Consider the following 20596-nt stretch of genomic DNA (forward strand, 5'->3'; position numbering starts at 1 on the left):
GGCTGGAACTAGAGGGCATTATGCTAAGTGAAATAAATCAGTCAGAGATAGACAATTACATGATTTCACTCATATGTGGAACTTAAGAAACAAAACAGAGGAGCATTGAAGACGGGAGGGAAAAGTAAAATAAGATGAAATCAGAAAGTGAGACATACTATAAGAGACTCTATAAACTATAGTAAACAAACAGAGTTGCTGGAGGGTAGGTGGGTGGGGGGATATGGGTAACTGGGTGATGGGCATTAAGGAGGGCTCATGATGTAATGAGCATTGGGTGTTATATGTAACTGATTGAGACACTGTATATTAATTAATTGAATTTAAATAAAATAAAATAGTGCCATTGGACAGAATGAAGGTAGTTGGCTCAAAAATGGAGAATGAAGCATTTGATCTTGTCCAAAGGATATTCATTGTATGTTTCTCCTGAAAAGTCTTCTCTTATTTTTCTTATTTTATTGATTTGTAAAGCATTTCCTCTGTTGACTAAGCTGAATAATTGGGAGTTGACCTTGGCTTTCCCTCATGGCACCCATTCCCCAGTCCAAACTCTCACTAAATTCTGTCTTTTTGCTGAATAGTTACGCTTCAATCAAACTCAAGTTCTTCTTCCTTTCTACACTTCCTCCTTTCTCCCAAGCTATTCTCCACAGTGTCAGAGTCAGCTTTCTAGAATGGAAATTGCTCAAGTCACTCATTGCTTAAAATTTTTCAGAGACTCGAAAGGTCTACTAGATGAAGTCCAAAATCTTTATCAGAGCACATAGCTTAGAATCTATTACACCACCCTAGTCCACATCTTCTTTTATTTCTCCTTTAGGTATTCTGTGCTCTAGCCATGTCCAATTACTAGCACATGCTCAAATGGATCATTTTCTTTTATTCCTCTCTAACTTCTTTAATATTGTTCTCTCTAACTATATTTTCATTTCCATTTCTTATCATATCTACTTACCTATATTGATATATATTTTAAGGACAATCAGTCCTCACCTCTTGAAGAAAATTATTCTTGACTATTGACTTTGAAAGGGTGAAACAAGCTGCTCCTTTTAGCCTTATTTTCCTCATGGATATTAATTCATTTCCTTTTTTCCTCCTCTTCCTCCTCCTTCTTTCCTTCCTTCTCCTCCTTCTCCCCCTCCTCACACTCTTCTCTCCACTCCTCCTCCCCCCCCTCCTTTCTCTTCCCCCTCATCCACCTCCCCTTCTTCTCCTTCTCTTCCTCTCCCTTCTTCTCATTCTTGTTCTTCTTTTTTCTTTCAGCTCTCATCATTGAACAATTACTCTCTTGTCATTGATTAATTATTTATTGAATACCTACTATCAAAAATTGTCCTTGGTGCTGGGCATATAGTAATGAGAAAACTGGATATGGTTCCTGCCCTTCTGAAGTGTGAGTGTGAGAAAGACAAATCTTATATAAACCAATGACAATAAAATTATGAATTAAAATATAAGATTAAAAAAAACCCAAAAGAATAAGAAATCAGAGGGGGAATAAGAGTAGGAGGATACTGCTTTAGTCTAAGTGTTAAGGAGAGCATTTGCTGAAGAGAAGACATATTAGGGACCTAACTGATGAGGTTCTCAAGAAACAATCTTTTTGATTCATTGATTTTATTTCCTATCACCTTCTGTTATCTATTTCATTGATTTCCTCTGTATTTTATTTCCTTTCTTCTGCTTATTCCGAGTTTCATTTCTCTTCTTTTACTAGTTCTTTTTTTTTTTTTTTAGGTAGAAAGCTGAGATTTTTTTTTTGTTTGAGACCTTTATTCTTTCTAAGATGGGCATTTTTGCAATATAAATATTCCTCTAAATACTGCTTTATCTGCATCCCACAATTTCTGAAATGTGCTTTTGTTTTTATTCATTTCAAAATACCTTCTAATTCTTTTTTTTTTTTTTTTTTTTAGTTTGATCCATGGGTTATTTCAGCATATGTTAACATGTTTCCAGATTTTTTGTCACTTTCCAGATATGTTTCCATTATTTTTTTCATTATTTAATTCCATTTTGGTCTGAGAGTATACTTTGTTTGAGACTTACTTTATGGCTCAAAATATGGTTTATCAGGATAAATGTTCTGTGTGCACTTGAAAAGTGTGTACTCTGTTGAAGTTTAGGTGGAATGTTTTGTAAATATCAATTAGGTAAAATTGTTATTCAAATCCTCTATGTCCTTACTCCTTTTCTGTTTACTTGTTCTGCTGATTATTATTATTATTATTATTTTTTTAAAGATTTTATTTATTTATTTGACACAGAGAGAGAGAGAGAACACAAGCAGGGGGAGAGGGAGGGAGAGGGAGAAGCAGGCTCCCCACAAAGCTTGGGAAGCCCAATATGGGACTCGATCCCAGGACCCCGGGATCATGACCTGAGCCGAAAGCAGTGGCTTAACCCACTGAGCCACCCAGGCGCCCCTGTTCTGCTGATTATTGAGAGCAGTGGTGAAATCTCTGTGTATAACTAGAAATTTGTCTGTTTCTCTTTGTAGTTTTACTTCATGTATTTTGAAGCTCTCTTATTAAAGGAATACATTTTTAGAATTACAAGGCATGTTGGTGATCTCCTGGTGATCTCCAACATATGAAATGTTGGTGATTTAACCAATAAAGCAATGTTGTTTAAGCTGTTTCTTCTTCTGCATACACCATCTCTAGCTGATATGATCCTATTTAAAATTTCAATTGTAATCAATACTTCAGATTTTCAACTGTTTTCTGGATAAGTCTCATAGAATATCATATGCAACATTACACAATACCATATTAATTACACAAATCCTAAATCTCCCTAAATTTGCCCCACTTCCTATGTTCTTCATATTAGTTAATGATGACTAATTTAGCACTTAAAAGAAGCCAAATAGGGGCACCTGGGTGGCTCAGCGGTTAAGCCTCTGCCTTCAGCTCAGGTCATGATCTCAGGGTCCTGGGATCGAGTCCCACATTGGGCTCTCTGCTCTGCAGGGAGCCTGCTTCCTCCTCTCTCTCTCTCTCTCTCTCTCTCTCTCTGCTTGCCTCTCTGCCCCCACTTGTGATCTCTCTCTGTCAAATAAATAAAATCTTTAAAAAAAAAAAAGAAGCCAAATAAGTTGTCTTAAATAAGACATTACATATAAAAGACATTTGGATAAAGGCAACACAGGGCTTGTATGGAAGTATAGTGGTTTTCAGAAAAATCAATGTACTTCTATTTTTCTGTTCCATCACTCTTAAAAATGTGGATTCCATTATAATATTGTCTCATGGCCCAAGATGGCTGTTGGAGCTCTGGACATCACAACTAGGCTCCAAATAGGATGTAGGAAAAAGGAGTAGAGGGGCCAAAAATGTGCACATTAATTGTCCTTCTAAGAAACTCTCCTGGAGTTTCTTACATTGTTGGGGGGAATGCAAACAGTGCAGCCACTCTGGAAAACAGTATGAAGTTTCCTCAAAAAGTTAAAAATAGAACTACTCTATAACCCAGCAATTGTACTACTAGGTATTTATCCAAAGTATACAAAAACAGTGATTTTAGAGGCATATACACTCCAATGTTTATGGCAGCAATGTCCACAATAGCCAATTATGGAGATATATATTATGGAGATATATATTATGTGTGTGTGTGTGTGTGTATATATATAAATTCAACCTTCAAAAAGAGTAAAATCAGGGGCACCTAGGTGGCTCAGTGGGTTAAGCCTCTGCCTTTGGCTTAGGTCATGATCTCAGGTCCTGGGATCATGCCCCACATTGGGCTCTCTGCTCAGCAGGGAGCCTGCTTACCCCCCCCCAATTGCTGCTCTGCCTACTTGTGATCTCTCTCTCTTTGTCAAATAAATAAATAAAATCTTTAAAAAAGTGAAATCTTGTCATTTACAGCATTGTGGTTGGAACTAGAGGGTATTCTGGTCAGCAAAATAAGTCAGGGAAAAACAAATACCTTATGATTTCTCTCATATGTGGAATTTAAGAAACAAAACAGATGAACATAGGAGAAGGGAAAGAAAAATAAAGTAAGACAAAAACACAGAAAAAGGCAAATCATAAGACACTTTTAACTAGAGGGAACAAACTGGAGGGGAGATAGGTGGGGGGAATGGGGTAATTGGTTGAAGGGCATTAAGGAGGGCCCTTGCTGCAATGAGTACTGGGTGTTTATGCAACTGATGAATCACAAAACTCTACCCTGAAACTAATAATACACTATATGTTAACTAACTTGAATTTAAATAAAATAAGAAGATGAAGATGAACATGAACATGAACATGAAGAAGAAGAAAAGGGAGGAGGAGGAGGGGAGGAGGGGGATGAGGGGGAAGAGAAGGAAGAGGAGGAGGAGGAGAAGAAGAAACTCTCCTGGAAGTCCCACCTCATAACTTCCACTTATATTTGATTAACAATACTCGGGAGAACACTGAGTTGCAAGAGAGGCTGAGAAATATTGATACCCTGAATGAAATTGGTGCTCCATGACTAAGGAAGATAGGGAGAGTAAAGAGTGTGTTGGTAGTACCCGCAGCCCAGTAATTTCTTCAGAGGAGATCTAAGACTCAACATCAGTTTCTCTCTCTCTCCTTTCACATCCAAGCAACCACTCATACTCACACATTCTAATCTAACATCTATTCTTTACTTATGGTATCTTAGATCCATCCTTATATTTCCCAAACTATTCAACAATCATCATCTTCTCCTCCCATTTCTTTTTTTCACATTGCTGCTAGAGATACTTTGCTAAGTAAAAAAATGGTTAAACTGCTTTAAAAACTTTTTTTAGCTCCAGTTGATCATAGAAGAAAATCCAGATTCCCTAGATAGACTTTACACCACAGGCTCTTCTCTATCTTGTATGGAAATTCTCAGGGTTCTTTCCAAGCATATGCACCATTGGCAACACTAGGTCCAAGGTCAAGGGAGCCAGCAAGGAAGGTGGAGTTCTATCCTAAGATTATGAGGTTCCAAATCCCCAACTCTTTGCATATGTCCCTACTTCCCAAAAAGGGAAAAGAGAACTGGCAGAGGTGGTCTGCATGATTGTGTTGATCTAGAAATAATTTGCACCAGAAACTCTCTAGAGAGGGACTCACACCATAGGTTGGGTGGAAATAAGACCCTCAACTGAGTGATTTTTTTTTTTTTTTTTTTTTTTTTTTTTAGGAAAGGGAGAGTGAGATTGAGAGAGAGAAAGGACGTGGGGTAAGGGAGAGGGAGAGACAGACTCTTAAGCAGGCTCCATGCCCAGCACGGAGTCTGCCCCAAGCCTCCATCTCATTACCTTGAGATCATCACCTGGACCAAAGTCAAGAGTCTGACACTTACCCAGTTGAGCTACAGAGGCATCACCTCAACTGAGTGACTGATGGACCTTTTTGATTTCCAATTTGAGATAAAAATATTAGCTTAGAAAATATGAGATAAGAATGAAAATGATCTCAGAGGTTATTAAAATACATGTACTTTTTTCCTAGTAAGAAAATAAATGATACACATAAATAGAAATTTTGGAAAATAGACAAAAAGAATATATAAAAAATATACAGCATTTTCACTACCTAAATATAAACAGTGTATTTCTGTTTCAGATATATATGTGAACATGTATATATGTACATTTATTTATAAAAGTCTGTGTATTTTAAAAATGTTTTTACAAAATTAAGATGAAATATAGAACCAGGTTGTAAGTTTTTTCCTTTGAATAAGTATTTTGAACATTTTTCCATGCTTATAAATATTTTCTACAATTTGATTTTAAATTGCTATATAGAATTCCTTTGCATGGATGGAATAAAGATTGTGTGTGTTCTAAGATTTATTTATTTATTTATTTATTTATTTATTTATTTTAGAGAAAAAGAGTGAGCAGGGAGAGTGGTAGAGGGAGAGGGAGAGAACCTCAAGCAGACTCCCTGCTAAGCATGGAGACTGACAAGGGACTTGATGCAGGACTCAATCTTAAAACCCTGAGATCATGATCAGAGCTGAAATCAAGTTTCTCAACCAAATGAACCACGCCAGTGCCCCAACACTCTTTTATTAAACCTTAAGTTGTTTCTGGTATTTGCTATTATAACGAATAATTTTGATATACATTTTCCTTTTTCACATAACTGTTTCATTAGATAAAATTCTACAAGTAGAATATTAAATCAAATTATATAAAAATCATTTTATATCATTTAATGTTTTGATAACTTTTGATAAGTTGCCCTCCAGGAAGAGTATACTAATTTACACTTTCACCAATAGGGTAGGAGAATTCTCACCATACTCCCCATATCCGTATTGTCATTTAAACATATTATTGTTTTCCTATGTCTGCTTCAATAGCTGATAAGTTTTATATCAGTTTGTTTCCATTTATATTCTTCTGGTCTGAATGAACCAACTTTTTAAGTCTTTATTTATAATTCTATTGTATTTATAATAACAATTTATTTGTTATTTATCAATGTAAATACTTAATATTATTTATGATAAGATAAAATAATAGTGATATAGTGACAGTAAACATTTAGTATGCTTTTACTACCTATTTTTCATTGTGTTAATGCTGTCATGTATTATCTCTTTAATCCTCACAACCATATGTGAAATATTCAATTGTTATCCCTATTAAAATTATACAAATTTATGAAGATGAAATGACCCATCCAAATTCACACAGCTAGTTATGCAAACTGATTAAGAGCTTTGTTTAGTATTTTACTACACTTGATCTTACCCAAAAGGCCGAGAAGCAATTGCTTTGTTTAGTATTTTAATTATTTGCCCATTGATTGCTTTAAGTTCTCTGCTTTTGGTTTATTGTTCATCTTTTAATTTAATTAATGCTCTTTTATATAAATAATCTCAAATTTTCATACAGTCCTGCACATTGAACTTTCATTTATTATATATTTATGTATACTATATATCTTTATATATAAAATATTATATATTTTGGGATGCCTGGGTGGCTAGTCAGTTGAGCCACTGCCTTTGGCTCTGGTCACGATCTCATGGTCCTGGGATGGTGTCCCGCGTCGGGCTCCTTGCTCGGTGGGGAGCCTGCTTCTCTCTTTGCCTCTGCCTGCCAGTGTTCTTTCTCTCTCTCTCTCTCTGACAAGTAAATTAAAAAAAATAAATTCTTTAAAAAAATATTATGCATTTTATTACATATATACATATGTGCATTTATATGTACATATATCTTTGTGCATATGCTTAGTAGCACTGTGTCTTCTAATGATCAGATAAGTATTTAAATATATTATTTTATAGTTTTTTAATCAGTAATTTTCAATATATAAATGTAATCAATTTGAAATTTAATTTTGTGTATGAAGTTAGGAACAGAGTCTTTTATTAAATAATACATTTCCCATTTATTATATGTGAACTATCATATATATATATATATGTATTTGGGTCTGATCTTATACTTTATTCTATTCAATTGATTTATCATTGATTCTTCCTACAATATTCTGCTTTCTTTATTATTGCACCTTTACACCATGTATTGGTAGCTGATGGAGCATGCCTTCTCTTTCATCTTTGGTCAAATATTCTTGGCTCTTCCTCCAGATAGTTTTTAATTAAGGCTCTTTCTGAGTGGATTTCTCCCAAGACTCTGGCTAGCCCAGTTGTATTTTCTCTACTTATTAACAAATTGTCTGGTATTTGTTTGGCAAACAGAGTTCTTTGAAAAAAAGGTTTTTTTTTTGGAGAAAGTTTGTGTGACTTTTCATTCCCTGCAGATAGAATTGAGGAATTGTCCAGTAGAGGATCTTACCTGACCCTTCTTGAAAGTGTGGTCTCTGTGCTTCTTTGGACATTGGGAAGCAAGACTGGGGACTTCACAGACTTTTGCAGCATATAGGGACTGGTTGTGTCTTATTTTCTCCACAATTTCTCTGAACACTCAGCTTCAGTTCTTCATCAATAATGGTTCTGGTTAATTAAACTGAGAGTTCACCCAGACAAATACTTGTTAGAGGAGTTAGCAATCTCTAGGCCAGCATAAGGTGGTATCCAGGTGACCTTAGAAATCCTCAGAGATGCCTGGAGAAACAGTAAATTAGAGGTGAAAGGATTCTAACTTATTCTAACCTATTCTAACCCTGTCATTTTACAGATAAAGAAAGTGAAACTTCCTCCAGCATGCCTTCTCCTCCAGGTGGTTAGTGAAAGAGCCAACACTGGAACCCAGGAGTCCTGATTTCTAATCTAGTGTCATCTTCTTGGGACTTGCTGCCTTCCTGATGTACAATTGTCACTATCAGTGGCAAAGATTAAATACATCCCATCCACATATGGAAAAGATTTCTCCCATGGCTCTTCAGCTGTTTTCCTTTGCTCAAGCACACCCTTTAATCTTATCTTGATTGAATCTTGGCCAGCTCATTTTCAACTAAGTCCCTGGTTTGTCCAGATGGGAAACTACCTCACTGGGACTAGATGAAAAGAAATATGTGGATGCCATGCTGATGATGTTGTTACACGGCTAAAAAAAAAAAAAAAAAAAATAGGTGGAGCCCTACTAGGACAACAAATTATTGGCTCTGGGAAACAATGTCAAGATGCCAAAAACCCAAAGAAGTTCAGGATTTCCACATATTCACTGATAAAACCTTAAAATCTTGGTTATTTTCTTCCTCAAAACTAGTTGCTTAAATCCCCGTTGTAAACAATGTACCATTTATTTATTCTTAAAATATAAAGAGTGAAGGAACAACTGCATTTCTTTTTTAAAAAAAAATTATTTATTTATTTGAGAGAAAGAGAGCACAAGGAATGGGAGAGTAAGAGGGAGAAGCAGACTCCCTGGTGAACAGCGAGCCCAATGCGAGACTCTATCCTGGGACTCCAGGATAATGACCTGAGCCAAAGGCAGTCACTTAACCAACTGAGCCACTACCCAGGCACCTGACAACTGAGTTTCATTTATGAAAATAATGTTTAGGAAAGTAACACATAAAACTAACTTTTTTTCAATGTAAGTTTTCTGAGATGCTCTAGACCCTGTTTTAGGTGCTTGGTGAATAATTTGGTGAACAAAAGAAAGATCCCTATCTTCATGGAATATGAATTTCACAAAGGAGAATTAAACAATAGATGATAGACAAATTAAATTAGTGCATTTTATACTACATTAGAAGGTTGACAGTGTAATGGAAAAAGAAAAAGTTGAGTGGGATTTGGGAAAAACTGACATTTGAACAGACATCAAAGAGGTGAGGAAGTTATCTGTGTATATATGGGGAAGTCATTCCAGACAGAGAGAATTCATGACCTTTGAATAAGTATGTGCACCCACATCACACATTATTATAGCATAACTTACACAGATTAGATGCTCCTTGAATGCCTATTGAAGAATAGTGAGTACACACAGTCACACCCACCCTCCCATATGCATGCGTGGGCACACACATACACATGTATACCTTTGTGCCCATGATTTTGAAAACCTAACACTTCAACCTCTCTCCCTTAGCCAAATGGAAGATTCACAAGTTGATTTCTTATAGTTACATGATACAGTTTGTTGTTTCTGAATTTATACCCAAAGAAATACATTTTGGGAAGGAGCCAAGAAAGGAAGTAATAGGAGGACAAGATAAAAGGGGAAAGAAGTCATAAGCAAGAGGTAACATTTCCTCCTGTCCTCTTGTTTCAGGAATGTGGTCCAAGATGGATAGGGTTGGGAGGCCAGAGCAACAGAATTACCAGGGCACAATGAAGAGCTGTGAGAGTACTTGGGGAGATTGTGTCCTCCTTGGCCATTGGGCAGTTCTTAGAGGTTACCTGACCTACTAGGCATCCTGGGAAGCAGTCCCAGGCAGTGGCTGCTTTGTTTGGCCTGTTGGTTCTGCAGCAATTTGACCCAGGGGACTCCCAGGGGAAGAATCCTCAGTCCGAATTTTTCTCTGTTATCTGCTATATCCTATCAGTGATTAATTGTGGCAACTGTGGGCATCTGGAGTTATGACTGCCTGATCTTTAATTTAATTTACCATTGAGACATCTCCATATCATAACCAGGAAACATTGTGGTAAGAAATTCATAAGCTATGCAGATGGGCATTTCTCATGCACCCATATATGGTAATTGTTAATGATTCTTTATTCTTATGGGTTTCTCTGAGATTTTTGAAGAAAAATGAGCAATGAACCAGGAGTAGGAGCTAACCAGGACAGCTCTATTCAACTAGAAATGATGTATTTCAGACTTCCAGACCTAAATAAAAAGATAGGACTAGTACAACAGAAGGGTTGAAGAAGACACACCACAAGACTGACCACCAAGTAAAATACCCTGAAATCTAAAGTTCAAAATCAAATTTCTTGAAAATTATGTATAACCCTAAAAGTCATTCATACTTTTATAGAAAAAACCTTAGACTTGTTCTTAAACCAAATAAAAATTTAACTCCTTTTTCCTATAAATCTTCTGGAGAAACTGTTGCTCAAGAAAAAAATGTTCTGGGTTTACTTTATGGACGTAAATATCCTGGAATACCTTTGCTATCTTAAGGGGTAAAACTCCATTCTAAGTGGAGAAGCATGTATGTCTGAATCTTTGAAAAGAGCTAATTTGGCGGACCAAACTGAAGGGAGACTTGGGTGCATCCTCATTAATATCATCTGCTGGTTGTCCCTGGTTCTACTTAGATTCACTTATGTTCCCAGGATGTGGTCAGTCATTCTTATAGGGAAAGATAGAGAAAGTAAAAATTGAGAGCACTCAAGATCAACTAAATCCAGCCATTTATCTTCTTAATATTCCAGGCTTCACTGGCAATCTTTAGCTGTTAATTAGACATTTTACAAAAATCTGTTTATTTAAATGCTCACATGTTTGCAGACTGCCAGGTTACTGTCAGTATATTACTAGAGAAGGAATGTTTTTCTCTTGGCTTCAAGGTTGATATTTGTCAGCTTTTTCATCCCAAGATGATATCTGCTACTGACAATCGGAGACTTTTTTCCTTGCATCTATTACCAGGCTCTAGACCAATGCCACATAAATATAGATGCTTCCTGTGTTAAACCATTTTCTGCTGGGAGCCAAGGCTGAGTTCTAGTTCTCATTTACCTGAAAGGAACAGAGGCATCTAAGGTATTGTCAATGGCTGATAAGATGCCTTTCTTTTTCTTTTTTTTTTTTTTTTGGCTATTTTCCATAGTATTCAGATTCATATCTGAGCTCAGCATGCTTTGTATGTTTTTTCCCACATGCTGCGACAGGCCTGCTTTTGGAGGTAAGGTTTGGGAGTGGAGAGAAGCACTTGTTTTCACATATGATCATCAGTATAGTGCAATTTCTTTTTAAAATGGTGAAGTTTCCCTGACAGGGGACATGCTTCACCTTTGGTCCATCTTCACTCCAGGTCTCGGGAGCCTCCTCTGAGTGATTTTCCACCCCACCCCCCAAACTTGGAACTTTAACTGAAAGAAATACACTTTTTTGATGTTTTATCTGACTCCTTGGCAAAAGTCTAGCTTCTAATTTTTTAATTAAGATGCCTGTATTTGAAAAGGTGGTGACAACTGAGCTCCAGGCTCATCTGTTTTATCACATGCTCCAGGACAGGTTTAGGTTTGGATTTCAATCGGGTCATAACATGAAGTCAGAATCTGTGATAATCTAATTATTCACAGGAACAGAGGATCATTGAAATAAATGGAGACACTCCAGTCATCAACCCACCCAGTGCTTTTTAATACTATGCTCTTGGATTGAATTTTTTACCAGTGGATTGAAACTTTGTTTCATGAGACTTGATTCTTGCCTTGCAAGAGATTGTCTTTCTCTTTGGCAAGCATTAATATTTTGACTTACTTGGGCAAATAATTTAGAGTATTGATGGATTCTACTTGGTAGGGGATTTGTCAATATTTAGTTAAGAGGAAGATTCCAAAACTGTATAATTTGAGGGCTGTCCTGGAAGGCCGGTTTCATCTGCCCTCAGAAGATGTCTGACATCTTCATTCTTTGAGCTCCTGGTCTAAGGCATTACCTCCAAAAGGTAACACTTATGATATAATGGTCTTACCAAAGAGCTAATTCACTCTTTCACAACCTTTTTATCTTAGCTCCTATTGAGTAGTAAACAACAGGGTCCTATGAGACAAGAGATTTGAGTCAGCTAATATTGATCAGAGGAAGAACTGTATCCGAACCTAGGATGGTAGTGGCAGAGCTAGACACAACACAGTAGAGAGAGGTCAAAGTCAGTCTTGGAGTCTCAGTAGTTTTTTGTTTTTGTTTTTGCTTTTGTTTTCCTTGCCTGAGGACACATATCTAGAAAGAAGTTGCTATAGCCAGTGTCAAAGAAGTAACTGCCTGTGTTCTCTTCCAGGATTTTTCCGGTTTCAGGTTTCACATAACATTTAGGTCTTTAATCCATTTTGAATTTATTTTCATGTATGGTGTAAGAAAGTGGTCCACTTTCTTTGCATGTTGTTGTCCAGTTTTCCCAATACCATTTCTTCTTTTTTTTAAAGGATTTTATTTGAAAGAGAGAGAGAGATAGAGAACTTGAGAGGGGAGAGGGTCAGAGGGAGAAGCAGACTCCCTGCTGAGCAGGGAGCCCAATGCAGGACTCGATCCCAGGACCCCAGGATCATGACCTGAGCCGAAGGCAGTTGCTCAACCAATAGAGCCACCCAGGTGCCCCTTCCTAATATCATTTCTTAAAGAGACTGTCTCTTTCCCATTGGATATTCTTTCCTGCTTTGTCAAAGATTAATTGACCATATAGTTGTGGGTTCATTTCTGGGTTCTCTATTTTGTTCTATTGATCTATGTGTTTATTTTTGTGTCAATACCATGTTGTTTTGATGACTACAGCTTTGTAATATATCTTGAAATCCAGAATTTTGATGCCTCCTGCTTTGCTTTCTCTTTCAAGATTGTTTTGGCTATTGGTGGTCTTCAGTGGTTCCATACAAATTTTAACATTGTTTGTTTTAGCTCTGTGAAAAATGCTGTTGCTATTTTGATAGGGATTTCATTAAATATGTAGATTACTTTGGGTAGGATAAACATTTTAACAATATTTATTCTTTTTTTTTTTAAAGATCTTATTTATTTATTTGACAGACAGAGATCACAAGTAGGCAAAGAGGCAGGCAGAGAGAGAGGAGGAAGCGGGCTCCCCGCTGAGCAGAGAGCCCGATGTGGGGCTCGATCCCAGGATCCTGGGATCATGACCTGAGCTAAGGCAGAGGCTTTAACCCACTGAGCCACCCAGACACTCCAACAATATTTATTCTTCCAGTACATGAGCATGGAATGTCTTTCCATTTCTTTCTGTCACCTTGAATTTCTTTTGTCAATGTTTTGTTTTCAGAGTACATGTCTTTCACCCTTTTGGTTAAGTTTATTCCCTAGATATCTTATATTTGGGGGAGCAACTATAAATGATACTAATTCCTTAATTTCAGTTTCTGATGCTTCATTATTGGTATATAGAAATTTGACAGATTTCTGTACTTTGATTTTGTATCCTGCGACTTTGTTGAATTTGTGTATCAGCTCTAGTTTTTTATTGTTTCTTTTTTTTTTTAAGATTTTATTTATTTATTTGACAGAGAGAGATCACAAGTAGACGGAGAGGCAGGCAGAGAGAGAGAGAGAGAGAGAGAAGCAGGCTCCCTGCTGAGCAGAGAGCCCGATGTGGGACTCGATCCCAGGACCCCGAGATCATGACCTGAGCCGAAGGCAGCGGCTTAACCCACTGAGCCACCCAGGCGCCCTTATTGTTTCTTTTTTGTTTGTTTGTTTGTTTTTGATGGAGGCTTTTGGGTTTTCTATAAGGAGTATCATGTCATCTGTGGATAGTAAAATTTTACTTCTTCTTTCCTGAATTGGATGCCCTTCATTTCTTTTTGTTGCTTGACTTCTGTGGCTTGGACTTCCAGTACTATGCTAAACAACAGTGGATAGATTAGACATCTCTGTCTTGTTCCTAATCATAGAGAAAAAGCTTTCAGTTTTTTCCTGTTGAGGATGATATTAGCTGTTAATTTTTCATATATGGCCTTTATTAAGTTGAGGTATGCTCCCTCATCAAAATAAAAAGCTTCTGCACAGTGAAGGAACAACCTTAAACTTAAACAACAATAAAACTAAAAGGTAACCTACAGAATGGGAGACTATTTGCAAATGACATATCTGATAAAGGGTTAATATCCAAAATGTATAAAGAACTTATACAACTCAACACTCCAAAAAGGAGTAATCCAATTAAAAATGGGCAGAAGACATGAAGAGATATTTTTTCCAAAGATACACCAATGGCCAACAGACATATGAAAAGATATTTAATATCACTTTTTATCAAGGAAATACAATTCAAAACCACAGTGAGATATCAACTCATACCTGTCAGGATAGCTAAAATCAGCAACACAAGAAACAACAGGTGTTGGCAAGGATGTGAAGAGTAACCCTCTTGTGCTATTGGTGAGAATGTAAACTGATGCAGCCATTGTGGAAAGCAGTATGGAGGTTTCTCAAAAATTTAAAAATAGAACTACCCTATGATCCAGCATTCATACTACTTGTTATTTACTCAATATACAAATATGCTAATTTAATTTTAGCCATTCTGACTATGTATGTCTGACTATGTCTGACTTCGTATATCTTCTTTGCAGAAATGTCTGTTCATGTCTTCTGTCCATTTCTTGATTCAATTATTTGCTTTTTGGGTGTTGGGTGCAATTGCACTACCAGGTATTTACCTCAAGGATACAAATGTTGTGATCTGAGGGGGCATCTGCAAACCAAGGTTTATAACAACAATGTCCACAATAACCAAACTATGGAAAGAGCCCAGATGTCCATCAACAGAGGAATGAATAAAAAAGATGTGTGTGTATATATATGTTAAATCTCTTCCCTACCTTCTTGAATGTATGAAAGACAGTTATAACTGTTTTAATGTCTTTGTCAACTAATTCTTTCATCTATGTTGTTGCTGGTCTGTTATATTGATCAACCTGTTCCTCCACAATTATGGAATGTATTTCCCTGTTACTTGCCATGTCTGGTAATTTTTTAGTGGATGTCAGACATTGTAATTTTTATCTTGTTGGGTGTTGGGTACTTTTTTCTTTTAAATATTCTTGGGCTTTGTTCTGGGGCAGAGTAAATTGGAAACAGTTGCTTCTAAGCTTCTTTAAGTGGGACTAGAGCTTTCCTTTTGAAGTTTGCTTTCAATCTTGGTTAAGTGGTACCAGAGCAACCTTTGATTTAGAGGTTTTATTTTCCATTCTGAGTAAATCTGATGCACCATTCACCATGTATTATAAGGTTTTTTCTACTCTGATTGTGGGAACATCAAATATTCCTTGCCCCATGTAAACTCAGGACTTGTTTTGCCTACACATTTCTGGTGCTTCCCCATCTCACTTCAAATTGTTTCTTCACATCCATGCACTTATCAGTATACCTCTGGAGAGTAGAGAGAAATTATCTTCAAATCTCTGAAGTTATCCCACTGTGTATTTTCTCTGTGTAGCTCTCTCATTTCCATGAAGCTTTCTCTTCTCCATTACTTTATTCTGAAAATTTAGTCCCTTGACATCTCTGAATTCTCAACTATATCTACTTGATGAAGGGGAATCCCAGGCTTTGTTTAAGTTCTCTTTTCATGTACTATAACTTAATTGAGAACTCATGCCAATCCATAAACTGGTGCAATCCCAGGGCTCCCTTCATTTGTTTCTCTTCTCTCAAGATTCATTTGTACTTCTTACTGTCTAATGTCTGAAAACCATATTTTTATTCTTTTTCATTATTATTTAAAATTTTTTATTTATTTTATTTTATTTTTTCAGTGTTCCAAGATTCGTTGTTTATACAGCATGGTACTGGCACAAAAACAGACACATAGACCAGTGGAACAGAGTAGAGCATCCTGATATGGACACCCAACTCTATGGTCAAATAATCTTTTTTAAAATTTAAAAATTTTTTTTTTTATTTTTTATAAACATATATATTTTCTCCCCAGGGGTACAGGTCTGTGAATCGCCAGGTTTACACACTTCACAGCACTCACCATAGCACATAGCCTCCCCAATGTCCATAACCCCACCCCCCCAACCCCCTCCCTCCAGCAACCCTCAGTTTGTTTTGTGAGATTAAGAGTCACTTATGGTTTGTCTCCCTCCCAATCCCATCTTGTTTCATTTACTCTTCTCCTACCCCCTTAACCTCCCAGTTGCATCTCCACTCCCTCATATTAGGGAGATCATATGATAGTTGTCTTTCTCCGATTGACTTATTTCGCTAAGCATGATACCCTCTAGTTCCATCCACATCGTCGCAAATGGCAAGATTTCATTTCTTTTGATGGCTGCATAGTATTCTATTGTGTATATATAGCACATCTTCTTTATCCATTTGTCTGTTGATGGACATCTAGGTTCTTTCCATAGGATGGCTATTGTAGACATTGCTGCTATAAACATTCGGGTGCACGTGCCCCTTCGGATCACTACGTTTGTATCTTTAGGGTAAATACCCAGTAGTGCAATTGCTGGGTCATAGGGTAGCTCTATTTTCAACATTTTGAGGAAACTCCATGCTGTTTTCCAGAGTGGTTGCACCAGCTTGCATTCCCACCAACAGTGTAGGAGGGTTCCCCTTTCTCTGCATCCTCGCCAGCATCTGTCATTTCCTGACTTGTTAATTTTTAGTCATTCTGACTGGTGTGAGGTGATATCTCATGGTGGTTTTGATTTGTATTTCCCTGATGCCGAGTGATATGGAGCACTTTTTCATGTGTCTTTTGGCCATCTGGATGTCGTCTTTGCAGAAATGTCTGTTCATGTCTTCTGCCCATTTCTTGATTGGATTATTCTTTGGGTGTTGAGTTTGCTAAGTTCTTTATAGATTTTGGACACTAGCCCTTTATCTGATATGTCATTTGCAAATATCTTCTCCCATTCTGTCCGTTGTCCTTTGGTTTTGTTAACTGTTTCCTTTGCTGTGCAAAAGCTTTTGATCTTAATGAAATCCTAATAGTTCATTTTTGCCCTTGCTTCCCTTGCCTTTGGCGATGTTCCTAGGAAGATGTTGCTGCAGCTGAGGTCGAAGAGGTTGCTTCCTGTGTTCTCCTCAAGGATTTTGATGGATTCCTTTCTCACATTGAGGTCCTTCATCCATTTTGAGTCTATTTTCGTGTGTGGTGTAAGGAAATGATCCAATTTCATTTTTCTGCATGTGGCTGTCCAGTTTTCCCAACACCATTTATTGAAGAGGCTGTCTTTTTTTCCATTGGACATTCTTTCCTGCTTTGTCAAAGATTAGTTGACCATAGATTTGAGGGTCTATTTCTGGGCTCTCTATTCTGTTCCATTGATCTATGTGTCTGTTTTTGTGCCAGTACCATGCTGTCTTGATGATGACAGCTTTGTAATAGAGCTTGAAGTCTGGAATTATGATGCCACCAACTTTGGCTTTCTTTTTCAATATTTCTTTGGATATTTGAGGTCTTTTCTGGTTCCATATAAATTTTAGGATTATTTGTTCCATTTCTTTGAAAAAAATGGATGGTATTTTGATAGGAATTGCATTAAATGTGTAGATTGCTTTAGGTAGCATAGACATTTTCATAATATTTATTCTTCCAATCCAGGAGCATGGAACATTTTTCCATTTCTTTGTGTCTTCCTCAATTTCTTTCATGAGTACTTTATAGTTTTCTGTGTATAGATTCTTAGTCTCTTTGGTTAGGTTTATTCCTAGGTATCTTATAGTTTTGGGTGCAATTGTAAATGGGATTGACTCCTTAATTTCTCTTTCCTCTGTCTTGTTGTTGGTGTAGAGAAATGCAACTGATTTCTGTGCATTGATTTTATATCCTGACACTTTACTGAATTCCTGTACAAGTTCTAGCAGTTTTGGAGTGGAGTCTTTTGGGTTTTCCACATATAGTATCATATAATCTGCGAAGAATGATAGTTTGACTTCTTCTTTCCCGATTTGGATGCCTTTAATTTCCTTTTGTTGTCTAATTGCTGAGGCTAGGACTTCTAGTACTATGTTGAATAGCAGTGGTGATAATGGACATCCCTGTCATGTTCCTGACCTTAGCAGAAATGCTTTCAGTTTTTCTCCATTGAGAATGATATTTGCTGTGGGTTTTCATAGATGGCTTTGATAATATTGAGGTATGTGCCCTCTATCCCTACACTTTGAAGAGTTTTGATCAGGAAGGGATGCTGTACTTTGTCAAATGCTTTTTCAGCATCTATGGAGAGTATCATATGGTTCTTGTTCTTTCTTTTATTAATGTGTTGTATCACACTGATTGATTTGCAGATGTTGAACCAACCTTGCAGCCCTGGAATAAATCCCACTTGGTCATGGTGAATAATCCTTTCAATGTACTGTTGAATCCTATTGGCTAGTATTTTGGCGAGAATTTTTGCATCTGTTTTCATCAAGGATATTGGTCTGTAGTTCTCTTTTTTGATGGGATCCTTGTCTGTTTTTGGGATCAAGGTGATGCTGGCCTCATAAAATGAGTTTGGAAGTTTTCCTTCCATTTCTATTTTTTGGAACAGTTCCAGGAGAATAGGAATTAGTTCTTCTTTAAATGTTTGGTAGAATTCCCCCGGGAAACCATCTGGCCCTAGGCTTTTGTTTGTTTGGAGATTTTTGATGAGTTTTTCAATCTCCTTACTGGTTATGGGTCTGTTGAGGCTTTCTATTTCTTCCTGGTTCAGTTGTGGTAGTTTATATGTCTCTAGGAATGCATCCATTTCTTCCAGATTGTCAAATTTGTTGGTGTAGAGTTGCTCATAGTATGTTCTTATAATTGTCTGTATTTCTTTGGTGTTCGTTGTGATCTCTCCTCTTTCATTCACGATTTTATTTATTTGGGTCCTTTCCCTTTTCTTTTTGATAAGTCTGGCCAGGGGCTTATCGATCTTCTTAATTCTTTCAAAGAACCAGCTCCTAGTTTCATTGATTTGTTCTATTTATTTTTGGTTTCTATTTCATTGATTTCTGCTCTGATCTTTATGATTTCTCTTCTCCTGCTGGGTTTAGGGTTTCTTTCTTGTTCTTTCTCCAGCTCCTTTAGGTGTAAGGTTAGGTTGTGTACCTGAGACCTTTCTTGTTTCTTGAGAAAGGCTGTACCACTATATATTTTCCTCTCAGGACTGCCTTTGTTGTGTCCCACAGATTTTGAACCGTTGTGTTTTCATTATCATTTGTTTCCATGAATTTTTTCAATTCTTAATTTCCTGGTTGACCCATTCATTCTTTAGAAGGATGCTGTTTAGTCTCCATGTATTTGGGTTCTTTCCAAATTTCCTCTTGTGATTGAGTTCTAGCTTCAGAGCATTGTGGTCTGAAAATATGCAGGGAATGATCCCAACCTTTTGATACCGGTTGAGACCTGATTTAGGACTGAGAATGTGATCTATTCTGGAGAATGTTCCATGTGCACTAGAGAAGAATGTGTATTCTGTTGCTTTGGGATGAAATGTTCTGAATATATCTGTGATGTCCATCTGGTCCAGTGTGTCATTTAAGGCCTTTATTTCCTTGTTGATCTTTTGCTTGGATGATCTGTCCATTTCAGTGAGGGGAGTGTTAAAGTCCCCTACTATTATTGTATTATTGTCGATGTGTATCTTTGATTTTGTTATTAATTGGTTTATATAGTTGGCTGCTCCCACGTTAGGGGCATAGATATTTAAAATTGTTAGATCTTCTTGTTGGACAGATCCTTTGAGTATGATATAGTGTCCTTCCTCATCTCTTATTATAGTCTTTGGCTTAAAATCTAATTGATATGATATAAGGATTGCCACTCCTGCTTTCTTCTGATGTCCATTAGCATGGTAAATTCTTTTCCACCCCCTCACTTTAAATCTGGAGGTGTCTTCAGGTTTAAGATGAGTTTCTTGTAGGCAACATATAGATGAGTTTTGTTTTTTTATCCATTCTGATACCCTGTGTCTTTTGATTGGGGCATTTAGCCCATTAACATTCAGGGTAAGAATTGAGAGATATGAATTTAGTGCCATTGTATTGCCTGTAAGGTGACTGTTATTGTATATTGTCTCTGTTTCTTTTTGATCTACTACTTTTAGGGTCTCTCTTTGCTTAGAGGACCCCTTTCAATATTTCCTGTAGAGCTGGTTTGGTGTTTGCAAATTCTTTCAGTTTTTGTTTGTCCTGGAAGCTTTTAATCTCTCCTTCTATTTTCAATGATAGCCTAGCTGGATATAGTATTCTTGGCTGCATGTTTTTCTCATTTAGTACTCTGAATATATCATGCCAGCTCTTTCTGGCCTGCCAGGTCTCTGTGGATAAGTCTGCTGCCAATCTAATATTTTTGCCATTGTACGTTACAGACTTCTTTTCCCGGCCTGCTTTCAGGATCTTTTCTTTGTCACTAAGACTTGCAAATTTTACTATTAGGTGACGGGGTGTGGACCTATTCTTATTGATTTTGAGGGGGTTCTCTGAACCTCCTGGATTTTGATGCTTGTTCTCTTTGCCATATTGGGGAAATTCTCTCCAATAATTCTCTCCAATATACCTTCTGCTCCCCTCTCTGTTTCCTCTTCT

This window comes from Lutra lutra, chromosome 6 (assembly GCF_902655055.1).
Source record: "Lutra lutra chromosome 6, mLutLut1.2, whole genome shotgun sequence".
NCBI lineage: Eukaryota > Metazoa > Chordata > Mammalia > Carnivora > Mustelidae > Lutra > Lutra lutra.